We start from the raw sequence: 19,797 nt of genomic DNA on the forward strand, positions 1-19,797 counted from the left end.
CTCTGACACTTGGCACAGGGCCGCTCTGGACTAATCCCCCTCTGGGCTAGAAAAACGCCCAGCGCTGACCTGGGCGCTGCCAGGGGTGGCTATTTGTCTAGTTTCCAACCATTGCATTTTGGCACCTGGGTGCCTGAAAAATCTGGAAAGCCCAATATCACCATGTCCCTCCCCTGGGAGTGTATCTATTCCCCTCTACCACCAGATAGAGGGTTGAGCTTGCTGGGCATCATCAGGTGGACCACGTATGGCACAAGCCAAGTGAGGGGTGCGTGGCCGCTCTCGTGCTCACGCTCGGTGGGCTGAAATTTCTTCCCCGACTGTCCCCGTCGCTTGCCTGGCTTTCCAGTTGCCTCTGCGTGTTCGGTTTTGCCTGTGCTTGTGCAGACGTGTGCAGGAGACCTTCCTCTGGTGCTGCCTGGCGAAGCAGTGGTGGGATATCCATGGGGCCACAGTCTGGGGCCACGCGCACAAATTCGTGAGTTTGGATTGAATAGATGGGAAGAGGAATAGACGGGAAAAGCGATCCACCTCGCAGCAGGCCCTGGATGAGCAGAGGGTTTTGCCAAGGCAGAGATGATGGTAAGTCACAACAAGCCTCACTCCAGCCTTTAATTTGGAGGCAGGAGTTGGGGGTCCCTTCAAGGTCCATCCTTCCCGCTGCCTGAAATCCTCCCAGATCTCTGCTCTGTGCTTCTGGAGTGGATGCTCTGTGTTTACGACAACTGAGAGTTGGGGTTGTTCAGCCTGGAGAAGAGAAGGCTCCAGAGAGACCTTATTGCAGCCTTTCAATACTTAAAGGGGGCTTATAAGAAAGATGGGGACAGACTTTTTAATAGGGTCTGTAGCGATAGGACAACGGGTAATGGTTTTAAACTAAAAGAGGGTAGATTCAGACTAGATGCAAGGAAGAATTTTTTTATGATGAGAATGGTGAAGCACTGGCACAGGTTGCCCAGAGAGGTGGTAGATGCCCCATCCCTGGAAACATTCAAGGTCAGGTTGGACGGGGCTCTGAGCAACCTGCTCTAGCTGAAGATGTCCCTGCCCATTGCAGGGGGCTGGACTAGATGACCTTTAAAGGACCCTTCCAACCCAAACCATTCTGTGATTCTATGATTAATTTGAGGAAATCAGAGGCTCTTTGGCCATTGTTCCTTCCTGCCCCAGCCTTCGTTCCCTCTGCCTCCCTGCTCCCAGAGAAGGGCAGCTTCTGAGCTGTGCAAAGCCACTGCCAAAAAACCAAGTGGCTGCACCTGGAGAGCCATGGAGGGAGGATGGTTCAGCTGGGCCCAGCTCGAGCTGCATCATCGGCAGACCCCAGCCCTGCACCTGAGGGGCTGCAGCAGCTCCGGCACCGCAGCAGCCTGCAAGAAGTCCTGGCCATCCCCCACCAGCACGGCAGGATTACTGGGACACTTGCTTGCCAGCCAGCCTGGGGGTTTCAGTGATTTGGTTTTTTTTGGTGATGCTGTTTTAATTCAGCCAGTGCAAGCCTACTAATGAGTCACATCTTGGTCAATTAGAAGTTTCCTGTGAGTCGTGCCTTCTTGGACATTATTCACACCAGTGTAAATGCCATGCTTGGAGCCAACACTGAGCTCCGTCAGCCAGGGAGAAGCCCTCCCTATGTGTAAATGAGGAGAAAGTACCTGCAAAATCTGCTTCCCAATGACAGGGCTTGAAAAATGCAAGCGTGCTTTGCATCCAGAGCGGCCGAGCACAGGTAAAGCAGCTTCTCCTCCTCCCCTCCCAGCCAGGTCCTCTCCCCCGGGGACGAGGAATAAATCGAAATGTGAAAGGGGCCCTGGGCAGCGATGCGGGCAGAGCGGTTTCTCACTGCTGGAAAGCCTTAGCAGGCAGCCAGCTGGCAGGGCTCCTTCCTGCCTGCCCGCCCGCGGCCGTGGGGCCGGATGGCCGGGGATGCGGGTGTTTGTGCTCGGCGCTTGGGAAACGCCGCCGCCAAGCCAGCCAGGCAGACACCCGGGGATGATTTCTCTCTTTACAAAGCTCAGCGGTTGGATTTGCACCCGTGGTGAACACCTACCCTGAGCCCAGCTCCCTGGGCTGCGGCAGGGTTGTGCTCTGGGTTCAGACATCAGTTCTTTTGCGTGGAAATGGGGACAAGGAGGGATTTTATCCTTCTTTCCCCATCAGGGTGAGGGAAACGGGTTGGTGCAGTTTCAACCAATCTGCCTTCATCGTTAGAGACTTCTAATTTGGCACTTAGTTAAGGTAAAAAACCCTGTTTTTCCACAGTGCCCAGACTGAGTCCACCTTACTTTTCTGTTACCAAATATACACAAAGTAATCAAAATGATTCATGGTACTTTAATAGACAGAGTAATACAGCCCCTTCTTCCACAACAGGGTCCTTTCTTCACTCCTGATGGCCATTCTTCCACCTAATCACTTGTTTTCTCCCATTTTCTGAAAGAGCTTCCTTAGACAAAAATAATGCTGGACATGTAAGACATCATTGTGAATATCAATGAAGGTTTTTTTCTTTTCCTTCTGCTCCCAGTTCCTCCTCTGGGCTAAAAGTAAATAGAGTCAGCTGTAGCTGACACAGAAGCTGATGAGGGAGGCACATTATTTTGTCTGCCTGTCAGGGATTGCTTGTATAGCGGACTTCAGATCCAGAGCCAAACTTCCCAGCTCCATCTGGGACAGGATCTGGGACAGGATCTGATTTTTCTGTTGTTGTTCATGCTCAAATATCCTATCTACTTTATTACTTTTTTTTTTTTGGTGGAATTTCACGATGAGATCCTTTTTATACTTATTTTTAAAACCAATCTGTAAATTAGTATCATTTGTTTTGGGCAAGTTTAGATGCTAATTTTCAAGCACAGAAGATACTGAGGCAACATAAAATTAATCTGGATCTTATTTTGATGGATGTGTGTGAATTTGTAGTTACTAATTAGTTTGTTCTAGTGGTTGCCTAGGGACCAGTGAACAGGACTTTGTTACGTTCAGTGCAGGAGACTGTCCCAGCAAGCAATATGTGAATATAAATATTTGCTGGCTCAAAGGTGCTAATTTTACAAAGCTAAAGAAAACTACATGCTGAATTGATTTGGAACAGTCTATAGCGTACTACTAAAAAAAAATTTATAGTCTGCTATACCAGTGGTTTGGTTTTTGGTTTGTTTTTTTTTTTCTTTTTGCAGGTGTTGCTGGCAACCACAAGCGGTAGGGTTAAAATCCAGGGATTCTTTACAAAATTGCAGGGCTGAACGGGCCTGAGCCCATTCCCAGGGTTGGCAGATGCGTGAGGAGGTGGTACCCGGGGTGTGAGAGCAGTTGTCCTCGTGCTGTGACCTCTGCCAGCCCCGGCGGCTCTTCGCTGTGCTGTGGGGCACAGTGTAGACAGGTTATCAGGAACGCTTGAAAAATACATGTGGATGCCACGGGAAACACTCCTCTGCCATCTGTTCATCCACGAAGCCAGCAAAATGGAGAGGGAACTGGGGCTGACTTGGGGAAACACCGTGCTACTGAATTAATAGTGTCTAATTCACTGAATAACTTAATGAAATTAATTTACCCGACATCAGAAACACCTCCATATTACCTGGGCAGTAGAAATCTGTTCTACTTTCTGACTTAGCATGGGGAGTATCCAAAGGAAAATATCCCTCACGCTGTGGGCTGCGAGGAGCATCCCTTTGCCCTGCCTCCTGCACACCCATCCCGCTCCGCCGCTTGTGACGGGTGAGATCCTGGAGACAGAGATAAGTTACCAAGGAAGCACTCAGACAGGTTAAATTTTACTCACACGTCAATTCTGGTCTTGCATCAATAAGTATAATTAGCTTCTATTGACTTCAATTTCCAGAAAGAAAGCATCATACAAGCCATTGAATTAGTCTCTGATGTAACTACTGCCATCCATAGATAGAAATTTGGTCCAAAGAGTACAAGTGTAACTTGCCATGCTGCCGTACATATAGCTAAAACCAGACATTGTAATTAATTCTAAATGAGACGCTCTTTTGGCCAAGTTTGACAAATAAACCTCTATTAGGATATAAAGCATCATTGATCGTTGGCAGATCAACTGGCGGCAGCACGATGGCCCATGGGCACTGGGAAAATAGAGCATCTTCAGATCTGCTCCTGGAACAGAGACAGCCGAAGCTGGTGGGTACCCAGTGGGAGCGGGTTTCTAACAGTCGGGCTCCGGGGGGGCTCTGGTATCCCCCTGCGGTGCTTCCCAAACCCTCTACCAGTGGCGGGGGGATGGAAGCTGTGGGTCAAAGCTGATCCATCCCCACCTGTCCTGCTATGGAGATGCAAGAAAACCATGGACTTTCATCCCAGGGAAGGTGAGATGGGATATGGAAGCGACCTAGTTTTGTCTGACTATTTTTATCCCTGCTCCCTCCAGGAGCGGGAGTTTCCAGTGCCAGAAGTCCTATCTGGAATGAGAAGAATTCAGGATTCAGCAGAGAGTAACATCTAGACTTTGTGAGAAAGCATGTTTCTTAAGAAGCTTTCTGGGTTACTGTGGAAAGCCTCTGGTACGCTCAGCATCTAGCTTTTAAGCTTTCACAACTTTGACCACAGAGATTTTCAAAACTTTATTTTATATTGAAGAGAAGTGGCTCAGACCCTGAGCTGCCCTCAGCTGAATGGGTGCAGCTCCCAGGGAAATTATCGCTGAAGCGGAGGATACAGGCTGTTGTGTCTTTTCCTTTCCATGCCGCTACAAAGAACATGCTTATTCAGCCTTTTAACAGCCTGGCTATTTCTACTTATTCAGCTTTTGCCATGTTCCTCATTATTTATGGATTCCTTTTTCTCTTGAATTGCTTTTCTTCAAGATTCTGGTTGAAATTCATGTGGTTTCAGCATTACCATGTTTTTCACTAGAGCCCCATCAGTGTTACCAACGTCTGCTTCTTTAATGTCTTTTTTATATTAAATAAATTTATGTGATGCTAGCTCTTTCACAATATCTTCCCTTTTTTAGTGCCAGCAACTCAAAATACACTATCGTTGTCAATAGAGTTCATATTGTGAGATGGGACACGCTATAGGGGGAAATCTTTATTATTCAGATTGTGGAAGATTTGCATGCTACCCGTTTTGCAAAGCGGTGTCTGGCTCACGCGTATCTGGATGCAGCCTCCTTTCACTTGGGAAGAGGGAGAGCCTGCCACCGCAAGCTCTTTAAGGCAGAAAGTTTCTTTCTATTCTATGTTTGCACAGCCTCCGGCACGGCGTGACAGGGGTGTGCCGTTTTAGAAGAATCACAGCTAATATTTAACAAGAAAACTGCAGAGAACAGGATGTGAAAACCATCGTCTCCACCTGGGCACAGCGCGGTCATCCAGGCTGGTACCTACCCCGGGGCCGGTGAGCTCCTGCCCCGCAGCCGGGACCCCCCGACGGGCAATAACCAGCCGAGGGCTGTGCTCTGGCTGCTGTCCCGCTCATCCTCTCACGAGGTTTGCTCCCTCCCCACGTCCCGCTTCCACGTCTCCCTGTGGCTGAGGGTAAACCCAAACCTGCCCCGGCCCTGCCGGTGCCGGGATGCGTGACCTTCTTCTCTTGAGCACGCTTATTTCCCTTCTCCACTGATTTTGCAATTAGTGATGGTACATTTAATCAATTGTTTTGATAGCTTGGGGCTTACGCCCAGAGATATTTTGGCAGTCCTGCTCTGCTTTTAATTCACAACCTCCCTTAATCCAAATTAGTTTTCAGGTGTGGACAAGCCCCGTACTCCTCCGAGGTGAAGCTGTTGGTAAACAGGAGCGGGAGCGTTTCCAAGCACATTCGGCACAGAACTATAAGGACGACGCTGTGTCTTTGAAACGCCGTGGAGGCACGGTGTGCCGGGAACCCCGGCCTCGCGCTGCAGACGGGCACGGCATGGAGGAGGGACCACAGCAACGCCAAGCAGAAGATGCTGGAGCACTTGCTAAACAAATAGGTTTGGTTTTGAAGCTCTCTGGCAAGAAGTCGCTGTCTGAAAAGAGCTTCCCGTGGCAGAGGTGAGCACTTGCCCACAGATCTTGGGACTGAAGTGGCGGCCTTTGGCCACCGGCTTATTGGGAGGAGGAGAGAAGAGGCATTTGTCTCTGCCTAAGTACCACTGGTGAAAGACGATCAGTATTTTCGCTGTAACGTGCCACGTTTCCTTGCATTATATCTAGATCACAGGATCAATGTGTCTTGTTTTTTCATTTTGCCCTTCCTTACTCCGTCGCAATTTAGGTTCTGTAAATCTAGCGCAGTGACAAGGTTTGCTTGGATCAGTTTTCTGAGCGGATTGCGTTCCTCCGCAGGCGGGGAACAGTTGGGTTGATTATAGGTGGAGCTGATGGTTACACCTATGCCTGAGACAGTTGCTCAAGACTTTCCACTGTAAAACCCCATTTTAATTACTTTTAATGTTGCAAAACTTTTGCCAGCAAGGCAAAATTTTCCATGCCATCTCCTTTAAAAGGTAGCTGCTCTCTCCCCTCATTGCCAACACAGGAGGGAGACAAATACGGAGCTAGATTCTTCTCCTTGTCCAATTTTGGGGTTTTGTGGTTTTAGATTGCTAGAGAGTAGCCCCTGAATACTTAACAAAGGAAGAAATTTTCAATTAGCCTCGTTTTGAGCATGGGCATTTAGCTCAAATGCCTACGAAATGCCTGGGAGAGGATTTTGTGGCAGGCTCAGAATGCCCGTGCCTTCAATTAAGACCTGAAAAAGCTACACAAGTTCAGTATTCCTTGGTCATCTAATCAGTGGATTTCTCTTTCCATGATCCTTTCGGAGAACTCCTCCAGATCAGCTGCTTAGTCATGACAAAGGCCTGTTCAGTCAGAAAATAATTTAAATTCATGCTTACTTTCTGTTTGTGAGCCTTTGCTTAAAAGCTGCGATGATGACAGAAATACTTCTGTGCTTAATGTTGAGCCTATAATGTTGAGCAATCCAGAAGTGGGTTGCTGAATCAGGGCTTACTGGAAAAAACTCATCGTTTTTTTGGGCAAATCAGGAAAATCTTAAAACTAGATTTGGAATGATACAAATTATCCTCTACCCCTAAAGATTTGTATTCCCTAAAGACGAGCCCAACAACACCTCGCCTGGGTGAACGCAGGGATAAAACAACGGGAGGGTATAGCAAGACTGGATCCAAAGACTGACGGACACCCTCAGAGCCAGCTGTGCCCACCCCAAAACGCCCCTCAATCCCAGCGCGTGTGGGAAACTCTCAGTGGAGGTTTCATTTAAAACCTTACATTTCTGCCAGAGCAAGGAGCGTTATCACTGTTAATTCATGTCTCATACACTGTCAGCAGGTGGCTGATGGCCAGGAGCTGTCAGCTCATTTCGGGATGAGCAATACTCCAGAATCAAGTGTGCCAGGTAAAGTATTTGGGGAAGGCAGGAGGGAGCTGTGCAGCAAAGGAGTGGTTTGTATTTTTGCTGCTGCACCTCCGAAAACATACTTTACACAAGTGCTGGTGGAGGAATAAATCCCATCATGATGTGGGCCCTTGCCGTCACTCCGACCATCACCCTTCCTTGCGAGGCTTCTTCGGTGCCTAGGGCAGATAAGCAGCAAGGAGAAGAGCGCCCGTGGTGCTACGTCTGCGGCCGGACTCTGGTCTCCAGCAGGAGCCCTCGCACGGTGCCCAGCCCCGGGCCACCCCCGAGACGCAGCACCCCACCAGGACCGCTCCAGCCCTGCCCGGCCCCGCCGACCCCCCTCCCAGCCCCCGCACCGGTGACTTGGTCTGATGGCAAAGCTCTGGCGTAGCGACGATGTCCCCTGCCAGCCTTGCAGCCGTTCCCCTATTAAAAAGCATTTACATCCACCTCTGATGAACCACTTCTGTGCTACAGAATTAATATGCTAATTCCTATATTTGCTTTGCATTGAGAAGTGTATCAATGGTAAAAGATCATTTTGAGGATAAATATTTCTGTGACTCATCCGCCTCCTTCGCTCCCTACCGTTCCTTTGCAGCTCGTCATTCCCGAGCGGTTTTTGTTCCCTCTTGCGCTGGCCCCTCCTGACGCCCCGTAGGATTTCCCGCGGACGAGGACGAGGCGACCCCTCGGCAATCGCAGCAGGGCGTCGCGCTGTCGCAGCGACACGACTTCGCCCCGACCGATGGGTTCGTCGCTCCGCAGCACGGGTGCCTGCTAGCCCTGTGGCTGATCTCCTGAGGCACCTCGCTCCGTGCGTGCTTTGCCATTTTTTAAGTTTTGTTCCTTCTCCAGTCCCGGTGGCTGGGTCCAATGAGATTTCATTCCATTCTTAGCTTTCAGGTACAAAAAGGGAGGGAAGGAGACATTTCAGTGGAAAAGAGTTTCGGATCTCTCTGATCACGTTAGAAGTTTAAGAGCATGTGAAGGAAAACACCTTGCAGACTCAGACATTCAAAGGTAAATAAAAAGAGCAGAACAGGTGCTATCTAAAAGAAATTTTATGAGTCATTAATTTTAAACTCTTGACTCACAGTTTTGATGCTTGCATCAACCTCTACAAATAGCCTCAATTGCTTTAGCACGCCAGTAGCTACTCTGAAGCAAAGGGGATGATTATGAACTTGCCTCCCGTTACCTGTCGTGTCTGAACAAGTGCAAGTTCAGGGCTACAGACATAAAAGCAGCTGCCAGCTTCTCTGCTGGCAGGGACCGGCTCTGACCCGCCAGCTTGACCATGTCTCTGGGACGTCCAGATCCCCGCTAACCTGCTCGGAGCAGCGCTGGCTGCAGCCGCGTGTCGGAGCTCACTGGGATGAAGGAATGCCCTGAAAATCAAACTCTCGGATCTTGCAGCCGAGGGGTGGCATGTGCCATGCCTCAAAGCTGGCTAGAATGTTAAAAAAATACAAAATTGGTTAAATTCATATCGGTGCACAGCAAACTACGGCAGGTGCAGCCCCGGCAGGTGGGCCTGGAGACCGCTACAGGACGTGCGGGGCCCTGCGGGGACCCACGGGGGGGGCTGAACGCGGCTGGAAAGCTGCAACTCCTCCCAGCCCTCAACCAGGAGGACAGATAGTGCTACAGAGGTGATGGTGATCCGGGCTCACGGTCCGCAGCTGGCTGACGGTACAAGCGTCCCAGAAAGCACCACGGGAAGGTACCGGCTGCAGCAGAACTGTGTGCGTTTGTGCAGCGGAGGCTGCACCGTCCCCTCCGAGACGCGCAGGTGAGACCGCCCGGCGCAGCGGGGGCTCTCGGTACCGTCCTCATCTGCATAGTCCCGCCCCTCCGGCGCGCCATTGGTCGGCAGTCTGCCCAGCAGTGGTGCGGCCCGGGGCTGTGAGGCTCGGCGCCTGATTAGCATTCGCCCCGCCTCCCAGCGGGTGGGCGGGGAAGCTGGTTCGTCGCTTCGGCGACGGCGGGGCGCGGCCGCGCTCTACGATTGGCGAAGCGGCGCGTCACTCCGCCGCTGCGAGGGCCGCACTTCCGCCTCGGTGTCAGCGGTACCGGGCGGGGGGGGTGTTGCGGTGGGGCCGTCGCGGGAGCGCGGTGCCAGGTAATGCTGCCGCGCCTGCCCCGGGCCGCCCCGCTCTGCCCTACCCTGCCCTGCCCTCCGCTCCCCGCCGCGCCGCTCCCCTCGGGCGCTCGGGGCTCCCCTCCACCTGCCGCAGCGGCGCCCCCGCTGAGGGGAGGGCGGCAGCGCCTCCCCCAGCCCCGCCCGGGCCTGGCGCGGCCCAGCCCGGCGCGGGGATCCCCTCCCCGGTGGGCCGCTGCCGGCTCTCCTCAGCGCCGCGGGGCCTCCTGTCAGTCCGGCCGAGGGCGAGGGCCGGCCCGGGCGGCCGCTGGCCGTCACCGGGCCGGGGGAGCGCGGCCGCCCCAGCGCTGCGCTCCCTTCCCCGGCGGACGCGGGGTCCTTGACCCGCTCGCTTGCTTTCTCAGGGCGCCGGGAGCCGGAGGCCTGGGCGGCCGAGGCAGTAGCCTGGTGGATTGAAGTGATTGTTGCCCTTCCATGTTTCAGCGGAGGCGGCAGAACCTCGGGTGCCCCGGGCTGGGTGGCAGAACCGTTTCCTCAGCCGTGGGACAGGGGAGGTGGCGGGGGCTGAAGGGCATGGCTGTGCGGAGCGCGGGCTGCGGGTCAGCGGAGCCCTGTCAGCCCTGCTGTAGGGATTTTTCTAATTTTATTTTTTTCCCCTGATTGCTTTTGGAGCTGGGTGGTTTAGCGAAGGAGTCTATGACACCCAGTTCCCAAGATGAAAGTGTTGAGCTCAGCTTCAGCACGATACGGGAGCCTCGAGGGGCCTTTCAGGCCACAGCTGAAGCACAGCGAGCAGTTAGGATTTATTTGAGTTTGGCTTTTTTTTTTGTTCTTCAGTTACCTACTCAATATTTCTCTTACAGAGCTCCTGAAAGGGAGAAAAGCAAGATGGGAAAAATAGCAGGAAAAAAGGCTTTTTTTTAAATAACATGCCACCAGAACTTCTGCATAGTAACAAAGGTATAAATTATGTTGCCGTTTATTTAATTTGGATATTAATCATGTTTGTGCTATCTGTATGTTTGGATTCAGGACTCCTTTTGGAAGCGGTTTGTTACTTTGCAGCACTTGCAGGCCAGAATTTCAGATGTGGGTTCGAAATCGCCTTCTGTTTTTTATGTCTGCCATAGCCTTGTGTTTCCCCTCAGAAGTATCTGCCCAAGCATGTTGAATGCAAGCAGATACTGCTTTTGTTTACTGTGAATTTTCTCAATTAAAGTACTAGCCTTCATTTAAGATTTCAAAAAGGAAAAGTAAAAAGGAGACGCAGATCTGCAGTGTAGAGTAGCACTACTGTACCACTCTTCTCATAGTGTTTCCGTTTTTAAAGCTTATGCACGCAAGGAAAAATAAATATGTTTCATTCCAACTTAACCTTCCAAAGTTCAGTAACTCCACGTTCACGTTGACGTCTGGGGGCAGCCACATATATACCATCTTAACAAACTTTATACCAGTATGCTCTGGGACTTCTGAAACCTCAGGGCAATTTCTGGAAGCAGTGACTTGGGTAACTTCCAAACATAAAGTGCTGCACTGTGGGATGGGAGTAGGAGAACTGGCTAAACTAGCACAGAAGCGAGAAATTCTGAGCAGTGATTTTCCCCTAAGTAACCCCTGGGTTTTCAGTTACTGTAAAGAGAGCTTTTCTTAAAATAGTTGTCAAGTCATACGGATGTTTGACCACGTGACAGAAAGTTGAGGGCAATCTAGGATAAGATCAGGAGTGATTCTTAATGTTGCTTTCCTGAACCAACAGCACCTCATAATGAACTTGTAACTTCAGGGAAGGCTCAAAAGGAAACACTGAGACATCTGCTGTCCAGGAATAAATATGCCATTTTTCTCCAAAACTAGCTCTTCAGCCATGCAAATATAATCTTATAAAGAGAAGACAAAAGTTCAAGATAGAAAATGATGATTAGACAACAAACTCTGTGCCTGCAAGTAGTCGAAGACTAGATAGGTTAAAGGTTTCAGTTGATGCAATACTGAAAAAGAGTGTGGTGCACGTAGTTGTTTGTTTGCTAACATCTATGCAAATCCACTTAATTGGTAACTGATCGTGGAGGGTAATTGTCACTGCCGGATGGTTTCTTTAAATCAATTTTAATACTGTTACTGCTTTCGGTGATATGTACATGCTTAAGCTGACAGGTCTTCTGATTGAAGCTGGTGTTTCTTTCAGTCTTTCTTCTTGTGAATTCTACTGTGCGAACTTCACACATGCTGACCTAGAACTAAGGTGGAAAGCTTAGCTTTCTGTTATTTTAGTGTTGGCTGGAAAACATACCAATCAGGTTTTCTGGCTTTGATAAGGCTGTATTTTTATATCACTGTTTGTAGTGCCAGTCAGATGATTTTGTTGTTGTTGTTGTTTGAAAGCAAGATTCACATGCAAGTACACTGAATTTTTAAGGAGCTAATTCACTAGCTTTGGTATTTGAAGTAACTTGTCCTTGAACAATGCAACGTTACATCATGCTACTTGATAACTAGAACTTCTGTTTACAAGCTGACATTTTTTCACTCGGTATCAATTTTGTCACCTGAGTCATGAAGAGATCTGACAAGAAATGTCTGTATTTGATACTAATGTGATGTTTTAAAATGCTTAGCGTTTAGCGTGTTCTCTGTGAAATGACTAAAATGTTTGGTTCTCCTACATTTTTTGGAAGAAATGCACAAAATTGGGCATGGAAAGAATATGCGTTAAATATGGAGCGCTCAACATCTTGAATGTTTTTTGCTGAGTTTGAACATGTAACTGAGCACGGGGGCATCTTCAGCTAGCTGAGTAAATTGGAAAGTGAGAGCAATGAAAAAGCTGGTCACCCTGTATCTGCCGCTTGTGGAAGGTATGGGACTGTGATATGTTTCCTGTTGCAAAAAAACATAGGTTATGCGTTACATCGATTCTTTTATGGTTTTTATTATTTTATGGAATAGACCACTATAGAACTTGGAATGAAAGAATACATTATCTCAGTCCTCGAATTCTTAATAATTACTATGCAGAAGAATGTATGATGATGTAGTTAGTTACTTTGTATTCTTAAAGGCCTGTAACAGCAAGTTGCAGGAGAGCAGTAAGCAATTAGAATGTGTCAAATGTGGCTTACCATTACTTTCAGTTATACTCTTCAAAAATTTGTTGTTGATTCAGTGCACAAAGATAAAGTCTTAATTTTCAGGATCAATAAGTTACAAGAATAGACTAAGCTTACTTAAACTTGATTTTTTTTTTTTAATACAGTTACAATTGGAAATTCATTTGCTGGTCTAGACAGATCCTTTAGATTATTTCAGTATATTTTATTATGCACATAATTTAATGAGACAGATTTCTAGCAAATTACAGCAGCCCTCCATTCAGAAAATGCAGGAGGCTGGATAGCGTTGTCTGCCTGTAATTGTTTATAAATCTGGCGGGAGTGTGCACAAAAGGTGAATTGTGCCTGCAGCTGCAGAGTTACATCTGCACCTTTTAATCTTGTCCCTCTTGGTTTTATAGTCCAAAACTTAAACTGGATATTGCTCTGTTGGACACTTAACGTCTGTGCTTGGCATTAGATTGAATGGAAACCTTGATCTGTGGCATTCCTGTTTGAATTCAATTCCTTTGCTATGCTGTTCAGAGTTGTAGATGAGATAAGCTTTGTGGCTGTTGGGATGCTATGAACGTCTGGGCTATTACAAAGAAGTTTGCATGCTTATGATATTTGTCAAGAAATGTGTTTTCATGAATGGATGACTTCATTATATTTTTACTAGCATTATTCTTACTCTTTTGAGTCAGGGTATTTTTTTTTTTAGGGCTCCCAAAAGAATCTGTTGATGTATCTTACTGAGTTTTGATTCTAATGATAGTTCAAAAGTAATGATGATATGGAAAGTTTGAAGATGGTAAGCATTTGAATTCTGAGGTGTCTGTGGTTCACGTCACTCACTTCAGACCTAACCAGCTCTGGCCACTGAGAGAGACTCTGTTTCCTACAATGTTTCAGTGTGATCAAGTGCGAATGAGAATCCTTTTAATAACGCTCAATTATAAAACTCGTACACGGTAAGGCTATGGAGAAGTTAGCTCACCGGCCTGCTTATAATGGTCCATTTAGCAGCACGTTTGCTTGCTGGACGAAACGAGAACTTTGTTAGAAGAACATAACTTCTGCCCCGTACATGTGTTCTTTCTAGGTTTTGCACAACATCAATGAAACTGTTGAACAGTTGCTTCATAATGAAACAAAAATGCTATCCTTATTTAGAGATGCAAATAACTTTATTTACATGGCCTTATTTTGCCTTATTTTGTCTTAAACATAGTTCTAAGTGCTGTGCACTCGTTTTATTATCTGAGTGGGTTAATGTTACTGAGCAGATAGCTAGGTGGATTCTTTATTAAAACTGAACTCTATTTAGAGATACTTGTCCTGTCCTGAGAAGTCAATTTTTTAATATTTTGACAACAGCAAACACAGTAACACCCTTATAATGGAATCCATTAAGTATCTACTATAAATGTAGCTTTAAAGGAAATTCAACCACAGCAGAAACTCGACTTTCTAAAGCTTTTGCAAATTTGTGGTATCATCTTAAAACTCTTTAGCAAATAGTCCAGTAGCTGTGTGCATGAGCTCGTGCTGCAGAATTTCAGTGTGTGAGGAATTGGTGGTAGGCATAAAAATATGATTTCTTATGCTGTAGGGCTTTGCAGTAGGTTAGTCAGCTGTTGTCCTGCTTTATTTGCAGTATGATTGCTATCATAATTGTTTAAGTGTCTCCATGAAGATGATTTGTAAGATACCTTGTACAGAATAAATGTAAAACTACGCCTACCCAGAGAGAATGAGTCCACAGAGACAAAGCTTAAAAAGTGCCTTTTAGTAGGAAGATCTATAAACTAAACCTGTAACTGTTTTTACTGTTCTAGGAGTTTTCTCTAGTGATGTTATATGCTGTAATTGTCTTTGCATTCTTAAACTTCAGTGATCAATTTTTAGGGGTGGTTAGGAATATTCAAGCATATTTAATTTTACCTTCAAAGTAAGCTTTGGTTCAAAGAGAAGTGTTCATAAATGATTGATGATGTATCAATTGACACTTGTGTCCAAAGCCACTGTGGTTGGAGTTATTGATTACTTTCCACCTTGTCTCTCTTACAAATAAAATAAAACAAATCCTTCAGGAAGCTAGTAAGAAGTAACTAGTTTTACAAGACAGTATTGAATTACTCATTTTTTTAACAGTGTGGCTAGAAGCGAGCTGGTGTATCAGTCATGACCAAGCCTTGCATTATGCATCATTGGTAGGGAAGGCATGTAAACCAGAATTTTGCGATCTTTTATAATTGTGGACAATGATATAGTTTCCAAGGGAAGGCTACAAAGTCCAAAGAATGCTGTACCAGATGCTCTCAGGAGGAAAAGTGTCTCAAATATTGGTGTAGCGTTAAAAAAAGGAGAACATGTACAGAATTTTGTGGGAATTTCAGGGAAGTGTTTTGCATCAGAAAATATTAATCTGCTGGAATCACGTTTCCTTGGTCTTTTTTGGTTTGCTTGTTTATGTTTGGTAGAAGTTTTGTGAACCAGTATCCTTAGCCACAGAACAGAATTCTTGGCTGAAGTGAAACTGGGGATAGCTGTCGGTTCTGTAGGTGATTGAGCACTATGCTGCTAGGGTATTTTCTGTCCAGTTTCATCTTTCTAATTTTTATGTTCAATAAATAATGTTTCCGATAGCAGCACTGTAGCTTTGTGCTGGGGGCAGTACTCAGTGCGTGGGACAATTATTGTGGTTTGTTCTGATGCAGAAACAAATTTTTGTAGCCTGAACTCAATTGCAAACCAGACTTCTAGCGTTTCAGTTGGCTCTAATTCTTGTGAAGTATCACCAAAAATCTGTATTCCTGAGAGAACAGAACGTGATTCTCTGCCATAAATCTGTTTGGCTCATGTGTTCAAAGCTAAATTTTCCGATGTTCAGTTTGCTGCCACCATTGTTTCAAGTGCTTTAAAAATAAGTTCAGCTAAACTATCAGCTTAGGATGCTTCAGTGCTTTGGTTCTGTTGTGGGTTGGCCCTGGCAGGCAGCTGAGCCCCACACAGCTGCCCTGCCCCGTGGGGTGTGGGAGAGAATCGGAAGGGCAAAAGCAAGAAAACTTGGGGGTAGAGACAGAGGCACTTTAGTAAGTAAAGGTAGGGGGAAAAGCCAAATAGAAATAAAGAAAAACAAGAGATGCCAAAGCGATGGCTCGCTATCAGCTGACCCGTGTCCAGCCGGTCCATGAGCAACGGCAACCCTCGCAAAACTCCCCTCCAGTTTTATGGCTGAGCGTGAGGGTGTGTGGTGTGGAATATCCCCTCGGTCAGCTGGGGTCAGCTGGCCCGGCTGCGCTGCCTCCCAGCCTCTTGTCCACCCCCAGCCTGCTCGCTGCGGGGGCAGAGTGGGAGAGGGAGAAAGCCTTGATGCTGCGTAAGTACTCCTTGGCAATAAAACATGGGTGCGTCATCAACACCGCTTTGGTCACAAATCCAAAGCGCAGCACCATACAGGCTGCTAGAAAGGAATTTAATTCCATCCCAGCAGGACCCATACAGGTCAAGAGCTGTCCCCAGGGCATTTAGTAACTCCCCGCTACATTAAGGCCTATAATAGGGATAACTGCAGTCTTCAAAGAAGTGGAAAAGTGACAGTGGGCCAGGTCTTCGGCTGATCCTCTTCACTCAACCTCTCTGCACTTTGTTTAACAGACGTGAGAAGGAAGTTGCCCTTCTCTTACTGTGGCTGCGGAGTGAGTTTCGTCTTGCCAAGACCTCTTGGTGGAAGATGCTATCACATTCAAACTTTGGAGTAAGAAACAAATCTAACTTGGTAAATAAAATCCTCTTCTGGATCCTGCCATCTGTGTAGCTGTTCTCTGGTTGAAGAGATTTTAAGCGCATAATAATTACAGCAGGTATCTAAATTGCCAATTAAATTGACTTCTTGGCTAATTTTTGTAGATGTTTTAGATCCAGTGTTGTTGGTAACCTAATTTTATGAGTCAATTAGGATTCATCCTTGCTGAAGCTTTCATTCAGAGATGAAACACTGCAGTTTGAAGCTTTCAAGAGATGTGTATGAAGCAAAAACACATGAATATTTATCTTCTAGTTCAAGCTATTTATTTCTGTCCCTTAAAGTGCTATAGCTATGTTTTATTTCACCTGGCAACTCAAGAGAAGATGGGGTTGGCTCTTATTCCACCAGTCATGCTGTAGAACTGTTGGATTTTTTTGTTCTCCTTTTTTTTTCAGTTATTATTTTTACTGTTAATATGAAGGGTGTGTATATTTGACCTTCTACTGGCTCTTTTGGAGTTTCTTTCTGGACAGACGGTGCATCCTGGACGCAGGATATCAAACTAATGAAGATGTTGCTCTTTATTAACATATGCTGCTAGGTGGATTAAATGGGGCATGGAATGAATTTTCCTTTGTATCGAGCTACTTCTAAATTATGTCGATACTATTTCTATTAAATTGAGCTTGTGCCCTTTTGACCCATTAAAGAAAAGCAAAAACCTGAAAACTGAGTGTCTTTTCAGAGTTCATGGGATTTGCCCCTTCTCTTGCTCCCCCGGCAATACTTGTGCAGTTTTTTTATCATGTGAGATTTGACAGAAAGTTTTCAGGTTCTTTTTTGTGAGGAAGGCCTCAAGTGACTTTCTTTTTTTACTTTTTTTTTTTTTTTTTCCCCTCCCCTTGCTTGCAAGTATTCTCCTTTCAAGTTAATAAACTTCATTTGTTTTAAAATTTGCTGTGGAAGTGCATATCCAACAAAACCTTGTTAGGCCTGTGAAAAAGCTGATGAATGTGCTAGTTCATTCATTCTTTGGTGGCACTCTAATTCCAGGGTATTGAACTTCTAACGCCCTACCTGCTCATGCTGGTGAACGCTTGTGTTTATTTTCATGACTGCTTACTGTTTCCGTACTTGGTTTTACTTAAATGCTCCTTGATCTCACAAGTAGATTTAATGTCTGTATAATGAACATGACATAGTGTTTTGTATGTCTTTTAACATGTGTTTTAAGAGCGGGGAAAAAACCCAGGATTTGTAAAGGTAGCAGGATGGTGTTAACAAAGCAGTGGCTTTGCAGAATTGCTGCGTGATGTGAAATTTCACCTTCAGGTCTGGAGGAATAAGACACTGCAGCTGTAGTCAGCCAGGCAGGCTGCAAAACTGATCTTGCTGAACCGCATTCCAGTCAAAGTAGCTACTCCAGCTGTAAATGCTTACCTTTCTATGGAAATGTAAATGCTTCTTTAAGGAGGAGTAACTTTTGGTTAACCAGCTGGGTTATTGTTGAGGATTAACATAGAAGAACAAGTTAGTATGGAGTAGCTAGTTATGTTAAATTAACTAAGTCTTAGTAATCGCATGCTCAAACGCTTACTGGTTGTTTTGAAAGGTACTAATGTTTGGGGTTTTTGAATTGGTGCATAAGTTGTGAGGATCCAGGATCTTAGTGACACAGACAAGGTGTTGGTTTTTTTTTTCTTTTTTCCCTTGAGGAATGGCATTTGAGAAGGAGCAAGCATATGCGATGACAGATTTGAGGGGTTACTAACCCATCCAGATAAATGGCATAGGAAATTTCAATCTTTAGTACTTGATAGAGCTGTAAGCAAATGAAATGATGTTACGGACAACTGTGACAGGTCACCTCCGCAGCCTCACCTGGCGCATAGGTGTGGAGAGTACAGGTGCCAGAGAGCAGCTTCGACTGCTCAGCAGGCAGTGGATCTCCACACCTTTGGTTTCAGAGAGAAGCTATGAAGGTAAACTCTCTTTGCAAGGAGTGCCTGCATCTCTCCTCATACAGGCACTGATACGCATGTCACAGGACGGCTTGAGCAAATTAGATACTTTATAAAGTGATGGCAAAGTCTTTCACTTTTGTTGTCCAGGTTTTAAAAATAAATTAACGTGGGAGTAAATCATTTAAAATAGGTGGGAACTGTGCAAAGTCTGGGACTGATCTTACTGATGCTGCATCCCTGGAAAAGAGTTCCCTGTACCTTCTGCTGCTGGGGACTGTGAGCTTGTACAGGACCCTGCCATCTGCACAGAGTTAAGCTTTTGAAAGCAAAGCATCTTACCAGAAGCCAGATCACCTGGTACGAGTTACTGTTGAGTTACATGTTCAGTGCAGTGCTTGACAGGACGCTGGGACGTTATTCATAACCAGCTGATGGACGGGTACGGTATGACTTTGTTCCTTCCTTCGTCATGGGACCGTAGCGTAGGTGGTATGAATAGTTACATTCTCTGCATCAAGGCTGCAGAGATCACTGAGAGAAGCATGTTTTCTCCTGAGAGTGAGCCTCTCGGGATCTTAGTACGTATTGTGACCATTGGCGTGCCATGCGTGTTTAGGAACAGCCCTTTCTGTTTGCTCTGACAGATACACTTCTGGGAAGAAGTACGTCAGTCTCAGTAATTCCCTCCTCTCTGTAGAACCTATTTCAAGGTGTGCTATGGATGTGGTGCAGGTGTTTTCTTGTGTTTCCACAGCATTTATTGCAACTGCATGCTTGTTTTTGCCCTTTGCCTTTGCAAACATCCTCATGTCCTTTAAGGACAGGACTGTCCGTAGTCATCAGTCATACAGGAATATGTGAACCTTTTCTGATAAATTGTGAGAATTTAAAGGAGTTTTAATGAGTAACCTGCTTTCAACTAGTTGTGCAGCACCAGTGAAACCTTTTAATAACAGAAGTACAAAAGAGACTTTGTGCCCATGGGACTAGTAGTTAGTTATGTTTCCATCCCTTACCTGTTCAGGTTTTGGGTTACTTGCTTGGGGCCAACATGGCATTCTTATTTCAGCATTGGTATTTGCATTTCTAAATTGTGTTATTGGACAGCATAATATCTTGTTTAACCTGTTTGTGGATGGCTTTACAACATCGCTAAGGTGCAAAGCTTATTTCAGAGGAACCAAAATGGTAGTCCTTTGATTAGAAGATACCAGAAGCTCTTACAAGTTTTTGACTTGCATGCTATGCTTAGCTTAACTCTTGCTAGTCTGGTTTTGTGTATTGTAGGCATTTGCATGCAAATAAGCAAGATGACTAGAAAAACTAGCTTCTGCCCAAATAACTTCTTCAAGACTTGCTTCAATAAATTATGTTAAACTTCGTTGTTTTCTGTTAATTGCGTTGGCACTCACTTTAAATGTAATTTCAAAGAGTAAAATTATATTGTGAATATTCTGGACAACCCAGTACAGAGAATTTCTCAGAACAAAATATACAATA

The 19,797-nt window shown here is 46.0% G+C and overlaps 1 protein-coding gene across 5 annotated transcripts in view; it reads left to right on the forward strand.

Moving 5' to 3' along the window:
- Positions 1-9,414: 9,414 nt before the first annotated feature.
- OSBPL2 (oxysterol binding protein like 2) overlaps positions 9,415-19,797 on the forward strand; it is a 39,142-nt gene continuing 28,759 nt past the window's right edge. For 3 of the 5 annotated variants that reach the window (XM_082326215.1, XM_082326212.1, XM_082326217.1), the window contains exons 1-2: positions 9,415-9,508; positions 10,351-10,447. The gene's annotated coding sequence lies outside the window, so the exon portion shown is untranslated. Of the gene's footprint in view, positions 9,509-10,350; positions 10,448-16,242; positions 16,449-19,797 lie in introns of all 5 variants that reach the window. The other 2 variants (XM_082326213.1, XM_082326214.1) reach the window with 2 other exon arrangements.

The sequence above is a fragment of the Platalea leucorodia genome (genome assembly GCF_965183815.1).
Source record: "Platalea leucorodia genome assembly, chromosome: 13".
NCBI lineage: Eukaryota > Metazoa > Chordata > Aves > Pelecaniformes > Threskiornithidae > Platalea > Platalea leucorodia.